Below are 14,717 nucleotides of genomic sequence, written 5' to 3' on the forward strand. Positions count from 1 at the left end.
ACTGCGCCACCACGTGGCCATCCTCGGAACTAGCAGTTTCTCCGAGTACAGTGGTTCTCCACATTCCTTTGGGACCCTATAGTTCCTCATGTTGTGTTGACCCCAGCCATAAAATTACTTTCATTGTTATTTTACAACTGTAATTTTGCTACTGTTATGAATTGTAATGTAAATAACTGTCTTTTCCGATGGTCTTAGATGAACCCTATGAAGGGGTCATTCAACACCCAAGACACACACACACACACACACACACACACACAGGGTTGTGACACACATGTTGAAAACCACTGCCCTAGAAGCTGGCTACTGTGTTGAATTACCGAATTCTGAGGCTGAGATTTTAAAATACCCTTTATTTTGCAGTGAGAACAGAGAAGCTTGGTTTTTAGCCTTGCTTAGTTTTTCAAATTTTGTATTTTACCCTCTTGGATACTGTAGGCTCCTCTAAGTGATTACACATATGAAAGCATATACAAAGTCTTACAGCTTTATATTTTTATTAGGTTTGTTCTCTGTTGATTTCATGCACGAGTTTGATGCATTCTGATGTCTTTACTTCTATAATGTTCCTCATCTCCCTTCAAGCTCTATGAATCCTTGCCCCTTATAACAACCCCCCTGACCTTTGGAACATCTGATGTTCTCATTGAGACCCACTGTAGCATTGTCTTAAGTACAGTGTGTTGACTAAATGCAGAGAGAGGCAAATCTTTGATCTCTACTTAGTCTTCAGCAACAATCATTCTGTTGTGAGAGAGACACGATGTCCTGTTTTAATCTGAGTTATGATAAAATAACAATTTTACACGAATGCAAGCTCAAACACAATGGCAAAACAAGAATTAAGAGTCAGCCCAATGATAGAATTAGAATGTGCTGATTAGCTGCTGTGAGATTCCAAATACACCAGCAATCAAACCCCTCACATCTGAATCCACTAGTAACACAGGTAACCTTGGCTGTTTGACACACTGTCTGAGTGACAATTAAATAATATTTTTTGAGAAAATCAACACTTTAATTCCTTTGCTATTTTGCTTTTCTCCTTTGATTGTTTTATTGTTTTCTTTTCTTTTCTTTCTCAAAAAATAATAGATGCAATTAAAGAAAATGTATGAATTTCTTGTGGAGGGAGAGAGATGAAATCACTCAAAATTCCACAAGACACATTAGTGTGTCTTAATATTTTGATACATTCAATTCTTTTAAATGTTTTACTAAAATATCAAACAGGTATACATATGTATGTACATATGTACCTAGATATGTATGTATGCATGTATGTATGTATATAATTAGTTAAGTTTTCTGAATGTCTTCTGAGCATGACAAAGCCGTGGCACTTCTGACTCACTGCAGAGATGTTTATCTTGGCAGTTAGTAGTTGCTGGAGGAGGGAATGCCATTCCCTTGGTACAGTAACACTGACATGTTGCCCATGCTCCAGTAAACAACCTCCCATCCATGCAGGGGCATGAACCCCTAATTAAATCCAGTGGCCACATATGAAAATCAGATGTGAAGTGTTTGCTGAGAAGAAAGGTCTCATTAGAAGGGAAATAGAAGAGGAGGATGAGGGGTGAAAATATCTAAAGTTCATTATATAGATAGAGGTTGTTAAATAATGACCCTCCTTCACAGGGCTAATTCTCAGATAGTTAAGTTCCACCCTGACCCCTATGGTTGTCTCAGCTTCTATAGCTAGAATCCCTACTCCAATACATTGTTCAAGTGCCAAGTGCTTCATGGGATACAGCTTTTTCATTCTTCTCCATTTATATTCATGTTATTCCATCAGGGCTGAGTCAAATAGCACTCGGATATCTTTTTACTTACCCCTCTCTGTTAAATACATCAGACACATGTGTCCATACTTTTATGGGGGGCAGAAAAGACGACGATATTTTATCTAAAAGACTGCAAAGAGAAAATTACCTAATATCTAACCTCTGAAATACAAACAGATACATTTAAAAAAATATTATTGTATTGTTTGGAAAGACAGTCTTTCCAAACTCCATTATATCCTCGTCAAGGTTCTCATTCTCAGAAATGGAAATGCAGAGCCTGGGACAAATAACCAGTTGAGCTTTTTGCTCTGAGATCATCGGTAGATATGATCCTGGAAATATCCATTCTCTCATTTTTACAAAGGAGAAAATGCTGGGGCAGCAGGAGAGCAATACTGTTATTGTGTGGGTTCCCGTTGCCTGCATTCCGGGTTTCTGTCCACAGTAGAGGAGGTACATAGAGAGTGACATGAAGCACAACACAGCCTGCCTGTTGCCTCCTCCCTACTAAGCTATCTGCAGAATACTCATATCCACACAGTATGCGGCCCACACAATTAGAACACTCAGTGTGGAGAGAATATCTCCAATTCTGCTTCTAAAGCTCCCTTCCCTTCCCTGGGAGTATCAGAGAGGAATACAACTCCAACAGACCACCCACTGGTTTCACATTAGCAATGGCATTGTGTCAGAGACTGAGGTAGACCTGTAGACAAGAGGATTCACTGGAGAAAATGGTGGACACCCCAGAGATCATGGCCAGTGAAAGCCACACTAACAGATCCTGAGCAATTCAGATCAAGGTACCAGCTCCCTTAAACTTGCTTGGCCAGCAAGGCAAACAGCAGCCAGAAAAACACAAATATCACATGACTCTAGAAAACATGGGCCCAAAGTCCTTTACTCAAATCTGCTTATCAAGATTTACGTATATTGCATAAAGTAGAAACATAGAAACAGAAAGAAGTGGTCAGAGATCATTAATCTAGTTTTATTTTCTAGAGAGACACAGCATTATATAAAGTGACAGATTAAATGATCAGATATAACTCATTTAAAACAGGTTGAAAATGTCATCCCTCCCCGCCCCCAATTAACAGATGAATCTCCTGGGAAAATATCATGAATCTTCTAGAGAAAAAAGATCTGACTTCCTTAGAAGGTCCAGGATGAAGTGGCAAATTTCATATATTCATCTCTTTCACTCCTTAAAACCATATGTACAGTGAAGAGTGCCTTCAATAACAAATCCTCAGAATGGTAGAACAAGAGAAAAAAAAGAAAGAAAGAAAAGCCACTTAATGCAGAAGCCTGAACAAGATAGACAATTCCTACATAACTGGATATCTGAGAGAACCGAATCTCACTTGGACAGTGGACACACCTGACGAAGAATGAACTCAACACCATAGAATCTTCAACATTCTCAGGATCATTGCCTAGAGACCCTGGAGGTGCCACTGTCTCCGGAATTAAGGGTGAAGGGCTTATCTGAAATAAGGGCTGAGTGAACAGCTTCAGGGAAAGTTTGGAATCTCTGAACTCCTTGTCTTCCCCACAATTCATGCCCCACCCTGACATGTAATTTGTTCTCTGAAAAGGATAGCATAAAGCTCTCTGGATCTCAAAGCACACCTACGTGTGTTACAAGCTGACCCAGCAATGAGGAAGGACGGTACTTAATGAACGCTGAAGATGTCAGAATGTTGCCATCTTCCCCACTATGCTGCCATGACAACATGTGCAGATAGACCATTACTTTCGAATCGAGAATCTAACTAAGCAGACTGACCTGAAGCATTGGGATGTCAGAGATAAGTTCAGAGATGGTTTATCTAAGACTATTGACTCAACTGAGCTGGCCTCTTTTGTTATATTGTTTTGTCTTTTGAGACAGGATATCACTTTCAGCCTAGGCTGACCTGAAATTCATTATGCAGTCCAAACTGTCCTCAAACATCTTATGAACCTCCTGCTTCAGCTAGGATTACAGACGTGAGTCACTGTGCCCAGCTCTGAGCCTTTTAACTTGAGTGTGGATTACATTGTTGAGCCAGATACAACTCTTATTATCATTACCTTTCTCTAATTTTCTGCTGAGTGATATTTGTAGGGTCTCTTCCATCCCTTCAGCTTAGACTAGCTGAGGAGGTTCCTTCAGACCAAAGACTCTCTCTTTGTCTGACTCCTAAAAGCTGCAGGGAGATGATACAAAGAGGAAATAGAAAAACACAAAGCAGGTTCTCTATCAATCTCATTGGCTACTTAGAGCCTGACCCACAGGGTAGCCCTGCCAGTACCCCAACTATGGAGACTCCTGTTTCTCGGCTGCAATCTCTCTTGTCCACTGAATTCTCTCAGGGAATTCGTAAACTCTTAGGAAAATTAATTCCTGACTGTACCCTAGAGACTGTTAGGCTTGACATCTGTGAAGATCTTGTAACTGAGACAATGACATGCTTCCCACAGACTACAGTATCTATGTTTATCCACTCGGAGTCTAAAGGCAAAGACACAAACTGCCTTAGGAATTTACACACACAACATGAATGATAAAACAAAGAGGTAAAAGCAATCAAGACCTCCCCATCACCATGGTACATGGAGCTGGAAGCAGCACTAGAGATGGTGACACACTGGGCAAGAGAAAAGTAGAGATGGCACCTGTCTAGACTTGTCTGAATCTGCATATCATCGGGAAAGCAGATGTCTCCATATTGAATGACCCCAGCTCTGCCATCTAAGGACCCACCAGGTACCCATCCTGCTTCCCAAAGAGAATGGGAATTTTTTTGTAAGTACACGGGAAACATCCCTTGAAAACCCCCAGCAGAATTAGGTGATGACAGTGGCGAAGGCAACTTGTCAAGATCTGGGCTCAGACTGAAAGCCCCATAGCTGTCACCATAAGCTATTTCACAACACCCGAGTGTGTTGCCCTTAATTATAAAATCAGTAGTGTGATGGATATGCATATTTGTTCAACAAATGACATTCATGTAGCAAGCATTTATTCTGTGCCAGATCATTTATTGACATTTAGAACACAACAATTATTTTTTTTAAGTCCTTGCCTTTGTAGTCTTTATAATCCAAAGGGATGAGGGGAAGAAACAAAACAAATAGATGCAGAAGCAGTAAATCTATACAAGTAAGTCTGTGGAGAAAAGGGGCCTGGCATGTTGTGAGTATGGAGGATGCTGTGTTCAATTTTAGATAATGCCATTGTCATAAGCTTCACTGGGAAGAAACAGTTGAGTTTGAAGGCTTGGAGTATTGGAGGCAGACAGGACACCAGGTGATAGGACCCTCCTCTCACTAGGCACCAGCTGTGACTGAGTCTGACAGCAACTCTGGCTTTAAGATCTGTTCTCAGCACGAGGATGGTGAATGGAATGGGTCACAGTAGCCATGTTGCCCCTGTGAGCAGAACACAAAGAGACAAAGCAGAACCTCTCTTTAAATTGTTTTCCAAGTTATGGATCTGAAAAGTCATGGAGTCTTTATCCTAGACAGCCCGTCCCAGAATGAGTTCTTTAGCACGCTAGGCCCAAGGCATGCCACACAACGAAAGGGAAGCTGGTGTTTGCCATTGTGTGTGAGAGGACTTAGCCTGCAGTATCCCACACATAGCCCTGGCATGTGCAGTACTCAATAGTGCATAGGTGTTTTAAGTGACTAGCAGAAGAAAATTTTTTAACAAAAACTGCAAACATCTTTGTTCCCGTTAACTGTAACCTCGCAGTTACAGGTCACGAAGGTTACGAGACCATTTGCTCCCTGACAGCATAGGCGATAGGGAACCTGAGTCTGTGATGAGGCATGCCACCACTCTCAGAAACAAAATGGATAGCTCATTCAAAGTCCCTCCCAATTATAACCAAAACACCAAGCTAACATAGAGGATCAAATAAAATGCAGATGGAAAATTGTCTCATGTATGAAAGTGCAAGGAGAAAGACAAGGAGACCCTAGACCCATAAAAACAAATCTGAGATGTTTTACCCTGTGCCTTAGTGTCACAGCGTAACAGGCAGAAACTGAAACCATTAAGTCTTTATGTTGATGCATTCTTCTGGGGCCCAAAGGTCCTGTAAGATTTCAAACATTTCAAATAAAGAGGTCTCTTGCCATGAAGCTGAGACAAAAACAAGTTGGCCTGGCTGTTTGAAGCATCAGGCAGGTTGAGGGTCTCACATCCCAAAAGAAATACTGAAAAGAAAGGGAAGAGGAAACCCAACACCCCACTACCCTCCCAACCCTATCTTGGAGTCTGTGAAGTCTCTACTTTCTGCTTGGCCAACAGCAAAGACATAGCCAGCTCCAATACATCGAAAAATGGGGGAAGTGACACCAGATGACATTCTCCACTCAAGAAATGAGTAATAATGTCAAAGGGGGGCACAGTCTGCTACCCCTGCAGACTTTAGCATGACACTTCCCCCACAGAAACAGTGAGCCAGCAACAAGTAACAAATGCCACCCCAAACCAAATCTGTTACAGTTCAGTCCCCACTCAGTTGAAACTTGGGAGAGGGCTAGTTACCAACACAAAAGTCAAACCGAATCTGCACCTATGGTACTCCACAAGGCACCATCCTGGGTACCCCTGGGCCCCAACCTCTAAGCTAAGTTTTGTTGCAAAATATTTAACCCTATTTCAATGAACACCTGTGGCAACCACAACCACTTTAGTTAACAGGAAAGCACTGGAAACCAAAGGGAATGATGCAGAGAAGATGAACACTACAGACCTGCAAACACAGGAGGACTCTGCTCTCTCCCAGTGAACTAGTGAGTGGGGAAACTACGGAGCAGTCACTCAAGGAAGCATGTCTTACTGAGAATAACCCAACGAGGAATGGTGATGGCTGCTCTTTCTGCAGTATTTTCATTTCTTCTCTTGGTTGATCTGGTTACATGTGTTCTTAGTGTTCTTAGACACCTCATCCAAACACAGAGTCCTGTGGGCCACTATTTACACATTTTGCCAGATCAGAAATGTTTTAACCCAAACTGTATCAAAATATGGGACAATGAGGCATCCTCATTGGACACTTTCCTTCCTTTACCACCACAGCCTCTTCCCAGCTCCCAAATTCCCTCATTGTATGAAGAAAGACATACAAATTTCAGGAGGGGATACAGATTCTATTTTCATATTTTATTACCAGGAGTACATGTGTATTAATCAACATATTAAATGGAGTAGGTAAGATGGGTAACAAGTATTTTAAAAACTTAAGTTTTTCATAATATTTGGGTAAAATGTGAGAAGAAACAGAACACAAGAATGGATTTTAAGAAGTTTTTTTCTTAAAGGTGGTGGTGGTGCTTTTAACCTCAGCACTTGGGAAGCAGAGGCAGACAGATCTCTGTGAATTTGAGGCCAGCCTGGTTTACAGAACAAGTTCCATGACTGTAGGACTGTTAGGGATACACAGAGAAATCCTGTCTGGAAAAAACAAACAAACAAACAAACAAACAAACAAAACAAATGAAAAACACAAATGAAGAAGAAAAAGAAAAAGAAGGAGAAGGAGAAGGAGAAGGAGAAGGAGAAGGAGAAGGAGAAGGAGAAGGAGAAGGAGAAGGAGAAGGAGAAGGAGAAGGAGAAGGAGAAGGAGAAGGAGGAGAAGGAGAAGGAGAAGGAGAAGGAGAAGGAGAAGGAGAAGGAGAAGGAGAAGGAGAAGGAGAGGCAACAAAGTTACTTCCTAGCTTTTCATATTGTGCTTTCTCATACCCCATCCCAGATCTCCCAGGTCTTTCCCTGTGTAAATTATCCTCAGGTGCTATGTATCAATCTATAGATATGTACCACTTTCTTACAAGATACTCTCTTCCACAAGTACCCAGCTGCACAGGACCGGTAGAAGAAAGGTAACAGATCCATGCTACAGAACACAGGAAGAAAGAACTCATATCTTTAGGTAAAACAGAGATCCCAAAGGAACTGCAACAGGGTCGAGACTAGGTATCCTCAGCCTCCTCCCTTGGATAGCCCTGTCATACATTGACAACTAAACAAGCAAACATAATTTTTCTTGAGCTGTCTCAAAGTCAAAGGCCCACTTTCTCTGTTAGCCACTGCAGCTCAATGCCTAACAGTTTTCCTTCAGTTACAGAGCTTAACTTCTCTGTCCTAAACCATCACCTCAAAGCCCAGTGCTCTCACTCCACCCCACCCTGACTCTTCTATTGCTCCTGGTCCACACATTTCCTGTCCTGTCTCAATTTCCTACACTCATGCTTCTTTTTTACTCGTTCAGCCTCGCCCTTTGTGCGGTCCCTTTGTGGAATTACCCCTATTTTTCTGAATTTCTTCCTGACATCTTTCCACCCCTTATCTTTTTCTGCCTCGTCTCCTCTTCCAGAGTCTCAGTCTTTTCTTCTTCTAAGTTGTGTTGTCTTTCTGCCCTTCTTGAATTACATAAGGCTTAACTTCTAAATTCTTACACAAAAAGAAAATACAATAATTCTTGAATAGCCGTAGCACACAGTCTCAGATTTTGTTCCACATTCTTTGAAAGCATGCCTATTTTTATAGATAGCATTTCCTCTTTGTTGCAAGCCTCTTTCCCCCACCTGCAAACTTTCTTCATTCCAGGAAAGGAAAATGTATATACTGTAGCCTCTTAGAGGGACAGCAGATATGAAATGTTCAACATGTTCTTTCCTTGTGTTTTCCTGACCCAGAGGGAATCTCTTTTGAAAATGTTATTCATTTTATACCACTCGTATTCTGACATTTAGTGGCTATATAAGGGTTTATTGTTTATAAATAATGGCTACACTTTAACATGCATAAAAATTTTACAAATATTTTGGTGTGTATTGGCCATAGTGCCTTAAAAATCAAGGGGACAAATAGAAGAAAGAGATCAATAATAGTCTCAAGACTATTGCTTCTATCTAATAATTGCTCTATAAATATTAATAAAAGTTTAACAGAACATTGATACATTTATACTGTCCCTGGAGGAAGCTATGGGGTTAAATTGGATCCAGGAAAGACATAACACTTTGAAAAAAAATCATGCTACGACTTGGATATTGTCTGAGTCAGGATTCCTGAGCTAGAAACTCGATTCCCAGTCTAACAGTAATAGAATGTTGAGCTTTAAGAGTGGAGCCTACTGAAAGTGATTAGATCACTATGTGTGTCCTTCAGAAGAGATGGATGTAGTTTTATAAAGACTCAAGAGAGCAGGCAAGGCCACTCTGTGCTTTAAACTCTTCCACATGGTGCTGTTTCTTCCCTCTCCTCTAACATGTATTGTAGCCAAGTGAACCCTTGTCAAAGCCCAAACAGATGTGTCTACCTAATACTGAACTTTCAACCTCCAAAACCATGAGCTAAATAGACCCTTTCCATTGACAAGTACCCGTCTCTAGGTATTGTGTTATAGTCACAACAAACAGAATAGTACAATACAGAACAAAATCATTCCCATGTTTATTTATAAACCAAATAGAACTTAATGGTGGTCTCTTAAGAACAATTGTCTCATTTATAAAATTGAAGAGATCCATAGATCTTGACATATAGTATACTAATTTAGATATACTATATATTTTAAATATGACTGACACATGAATAATGTTTTTTCATAAGTAAAAATACAGCACATGGAGACTAAGCTGTATTTTTCTTCTCCATTTTGTATCACTCTGTACTTAAGCATGCATGGTCTTTACTTGCTGAAACCCTTGTTCTCTTACTACATCTTGAAGAAAGAGTCCTGTCACGTCGGGAGAAATAAAGTGGTATTCACTGTGTTGTGGGCATTCTTCTCTCTGCTCAACTCATTTTACACTGAGAAGTACTCCCTGCTGTTTTTAGTTTTAGGAATGAGGAACTTGAGCTACCCTTCTCAAATGTAAATATTGTACTTTTGATCATAGCTCCAGACAGAAAATGGGAGAACTGAAAATCTCAGGAGAATCTGACTTCAGTGACCTGGTTTTCCCTTCTGCACAGGACCAACTCTAACGTTAGATATTGTTTTTAAAAGAACACAAATCCACTCTTATTTATTTACTCTCCACTGGTTTAAATCTGGGACGAGTACAGCACCACACTGATTCTGTGTCCAATGGCCTTTGCAGGAAGATTGCTGCAGAATTTGGCATGAACCATAGCACTATTTCCATGGGCTCAAGTTTCCTTTCCCCAGATCACTCTGGTTTTGTTTCGTTTGCCTCCAGGAGTCACTGTATTGTTTTTTGCTTTGTGCACATAAGCACATCTCTTGCCTAAGTAGAACTCAGTTTCATCTCGGGCATAAACACCTTTAATTTTAAGAAGAGCCATGTACCCTCTTTGGTTCCTGAGATCTCGCTTGTAGCCAGCAAAAATGGCCTTGCCCCATAGTCTTCCAGACATACTTGCTTTTTTTTTTTTTTTTTTAAGAAGTCCTGCTCCCAGCAGGCCTCCACAGGCACCAAGATGATGAAAAAAGCCCAATATTAGACATTTAATGGTTTTTCATAGAGTACATCCTGGTTAACTCAGCTACTATAATAGGCATGGTGGTACCTATAATCATAGCACACCTGGTTGTGACAGGAGTGTCAGAAGCTTGAGGTTCACTCGGTATACAAAGAGTAGAACAGTAGTGTTGTGTTATCATTATTTTCTACCTCACCTTGACCTTGATTAGCATGATGGCCACACCAGTATACTCAGTGTTTGAAAATTTACCAATCTTGTGATTTGTATACTTTATCTAACAAACAATGTTACAAATTTTCTTTCTATAATGAAAATAGGGAAACTATGTCTAGATACTTCGGTTTCCAACTTCGTACTGATCATTGTATAAAGTGCACATATTTATTACAAACCTTAAAACTTAAAATTATAAAAGACTTTCAGCAAAGAATCTCAGTTAACTGATCAGAGATGCAAAGTCTTTACAGGGATAGTTGAGGTAATATTATTTTTGGTATTATGTTGGAAATAGCATAGCTACCCTAGATTAAAATATAACCTTTTTTGAAGTTTATAAAATTAAAAAATTATATATATATAAATATATTTAATGGAATATTGCACTTCTGAATGTTATAAACATGAAAAATTAGTCTTTATATGTTAAAAAGAATATAGTCAACATATGACAGATATTTAATTAAAAATATACTCATATATAGGTATAAAGTGTACATATATATGTAACTGCAAATACAGTGTGTAATATACAGAATTCTTAGAAAAGTGAAAAGAAAATGTCCTGGGTTTGTACCACAAGTATTTTTTCTAGAGAGTGAAATTAAAAGTTTCCTTAACTTTTATTTTTACATTATTGTACATTTTCTACCTCAGACTTGTTTGCTCTAAATCTATCTTCTTGTTAGACATTGAGTACAATACCCCTCAACAAACTTACTGTATAGTCCTCACACTATGTGGCTACTGCAGTCAGAGAGACATCAGCAAAGGCCATGGAAAGGCAGAAAACAAACTAGCAGAATGATATTCCAAGTGGTGGTAACCTTTTACATGATAGGTCTTATTTCACTTCTGGGAATGTTTATGATTTTTCTAAGTTTTCTTCTATAACCAGGGGTGGGGGGAGCTTTGAAGTATTTGGGAAAAGGAACCTTCCAGAACAATAATATTAGAACCACCAAATTTTTGTCTCTCCACAAAAGCAATATGTAGTGTTGAGAGATGCTAAAATCAACCTTCCCAGATCTGTGGAAGCTAACTGAAGTCCCTCAGTGACTTTAGGATTTTGTTGTTCCCATGAGTCAGGCCATCTACTCTTGTGACATTTGATTTTTCCCTGTTCTCACTCCCCTTTTCTAATTCCCATAATAACCTCAAAATTCTACAATTTTGAAACCACGGATGCTGTGAGATCAGCAACCCAGCATCCATGGAAGGGAACAGAGTAACTTTAGAGCGCCCCAAAAGTCTCCATCCCCAGAGAGTAGGGGTGGGGCTCCTTCTAACATCTCATATTTCCAGGCTTTGGGCTTCCAGGAGCAGAGTGTTGCTTATGGCCAGCAGTAAATGAACATGGCTCACCTCTGTCACCTCAGCTTTAAGATGTAAAGAATAACCAAGGTGGCTTCACATCAGAAATAGAAGCAATCTTGTAATCTGCTGCCCCAGGATTGGCAGCTGGACCATCTTCACAGGCATGTAGTCTTTGCCAGTCACCAAGGCCATGGGCTTGGAATCCCACTATACTCTGCTCCCACAATTCTAAACTGGGTATCCTTAACTTTCATTTTGCCCTTCATCCAACAACTGTACTATTCAGCTGACATCCAGAAAAAGATGGAGTGTGCACACAGGCACTGTAGAGGTGACTGAGTCAGTAAAGTGTGAGCCAGGCAAACACGAGGACTGGTTTCCTTCCTGAAACCACATTAAAAAGCCATGCATGATTGGCCGTGTGTACTTGTAAACCCAGCACTGGAGATGCAGAGACAGCCAGATCCCTAGAGCTCAATGGCTGACCAATCTAGTCAATGTCAGTCAGGGAGCCCCAGATTCAATGAGAGACTCTGTCTCAAAAATAAGATGCCTAATGTGAACCTCTATTCTTTGCCTATACCACAACACACAGGCACACTGACAGAGACACAGACATGCATGTGCACACATACACACACTCACAAAGAAGGGTGTACATATGTCAGCTTGGTTCTTCTGCCTACCAAGCTCCTGGATTTTGTAGCATGTTTTCTATGGGTTTTGTTTGGCTCCTGCTCTTGATACTGCTCTGGACAGAGGCTAACAAGATGGAAGCCAAGGGAAGCTGAAGAGGGTATATCCCCCCAAAACACGTAAGTAACTAGTTTGTGGTCATGATTTTGAAAGATACAAGATTTTCAGCTTCTTTTTATGTTTACCACATTTTTTTTACCCATTCATACACTGAAGGACACTGTGATTTGGTTGTGAATAGTCCCAAGATAAGCATGTGTGTGCAGATAAACATATGTGTGCAGGTAACTCTGTACTACGAAGCCTTAGTGATTACTTCAGGTGATCCGAATTAGGATTAGAATATCTGAATTATATGGTAGTTCTACTTGATTTTTAAAAGAACTTCCATACAGATCTCATTGTGAGTGCACCAATCTTTAACAGTGCATACAGATTTCTCCATTCCACATCCTCAACACCATTTGTATTGATGACGATCATTCTGATTGGGATGAGAGAGAAACTCAATGTAGTTGCCACTTGCATTTCTTTGATAGCTAAAAATGTTGAAATTTTTTTTTCACACATCTACTGCCCATTTGTAATTGTTTTGAACAGATTGTTTTTAAAGGAAGAAAGAAGTAAAGATTTAAAAAATTATCCCATGCCAGACACTGCATGAAGCATTACCCACTTTTTATTTCTCAGAATGAATTATGAAGTAAATGTCACTATGATCCCAATTTGCAAATATGACAGTTAAATAGCTTATCCCAGAGTACATATCATGCAACACAGGTAGATAGCTTCCATGTCCATCTTAACAGCAAGGTCCATGTGCTGTCTTTGCTGGGCTCTCCATCTGAGTGCACAGCATGCTTGTGGGAAAGAATTATTAAATTGAGTAGACTTTTTGTCATTCCATCTTTTAACTCATTTTAATTCCTCTGATACTCTAAGACAGATGCTTTTAATGTTTCTAACATAGATGAGCAAACACTTCCCAGTCCCCTGCTAGTTAATGGTCAAAAACAGGTTTTAGAACTTCCTTCCTTGCTCCATATCTCAAAATAACCATCACTGTATACTCTCATAAGGTAGAGAAAATTACCTAATAGAATATAACCTAAGATCCCTTCCGAGCATAAAGAGATAAAGAAAAATTACCAGGTTCTTTTTAAAAAATAGTCTCTGCACTAAATTGACTAAAGAATATTGTGTTCTGGCATCAAACTGTCCCTGTGTCATCTCCCAAGATGCACCACTTGGAAAATGATAACCAGCAAATCTCCCCAACCTAGTCATCCCAACCTATCTCCCCCATGACCCTCAAAAATTCCCCTGCCACCCCATGAAAACATACTGTAAAGATAGCTGTCAGTCAATAAAGGTTTCTTAGCAACCATCCTCCCGTGTCAATTAATATGATACACTAAACAGATAGCATCCATTCTACACAGGGTGACCAAAAGTTCCTTTTTTTTACACCACCATGATTCACTGTCCTTCTTCAGAACTCACTAGTTCATCTAGAACAAGAGCCGTTCACTAAAGAGCCATCCTTGAGAGAGCCAGGGGCCAGTGGGAGGGCTTCTAGATGAACAGGATGGCTGGCCTTCGGGCTTTCCTATACTTTCTCCATCCATCATCCCCACCGAATCCATTCCTCAGAGGGTACTTTCCTCAGGAGAAACCAGTTATACTTTCTCTCTCTCTCCGAAGAGTAGCCTTGGGATAGGAAACCACATACTTGTCTAGATACAGAAATGACTTTGATGTGTGGTCAAGAAACATACCAGTGAAACACAAGGTTGGGTCACAATCTCAGACATGCTACTAGATTATTCCACAGGCATTTTTGTGAAATTTGGAGATGGGGAATTCCTTGCTGTGGTATAGAAGAAAAGGAAGAATGTGGAGGGGCCAGTATTTGTGGTATCATTCCACTCTATCTGATGATTGAAAAAAATATAGTTTTTAGATATGTCACTCAATAATAGTAACAGCTCTGGTCCCCATAATTACTTGAGTTACTATTTTGTAGCACTCAGGGTAACCGTTGTTATACTTTTCTTACAGAATATCTAAACTATGCCAATAGAGTGTCCACAGGTATCTAAATTAGTACAAACTCACATTGTGTCTGTTAATTTCCTAGGTACATTTACCTTCTCTCACTTAAACTATTATCTCTTTTAGAAAAGCAACTCCTTCAAAATTCTGTTGCAATAATTTAATGATTTCATAATTCTGACTAT

General features: G+C 39.9%; 1 pseudogene; it reads right to left on the reverse strand.

The window, feature by feature from the left end:
* Window positions 1-9,846: 9,846 nt before the first annotated feature.
* LOC117716299 (large ribosomal subunit protein eL33 pseudogene) lies at window positions 9,847-10,179 on the reverse strand (annotated as a pseudogene).
* Window positions 10,180-14,717: the final 4,538 nt, after the last annotated feature.

The sequence above is a fragment of the Arvicanthis niloticus genome, chromosome 10 (genome assembly GCF_011762505.2).
Source record: "Arvicanthis niloticus isolate mArvNil1 chromosome 10, mArvNil1.pat.X, whole genome shotgun sequence".
NCBI classification, from domain to species: Eukaryota; Metazoa; Chordata; class Mammalia; order Rodentia; family Muridae; genus Arvicanthis; species Arvicanthis niloticus.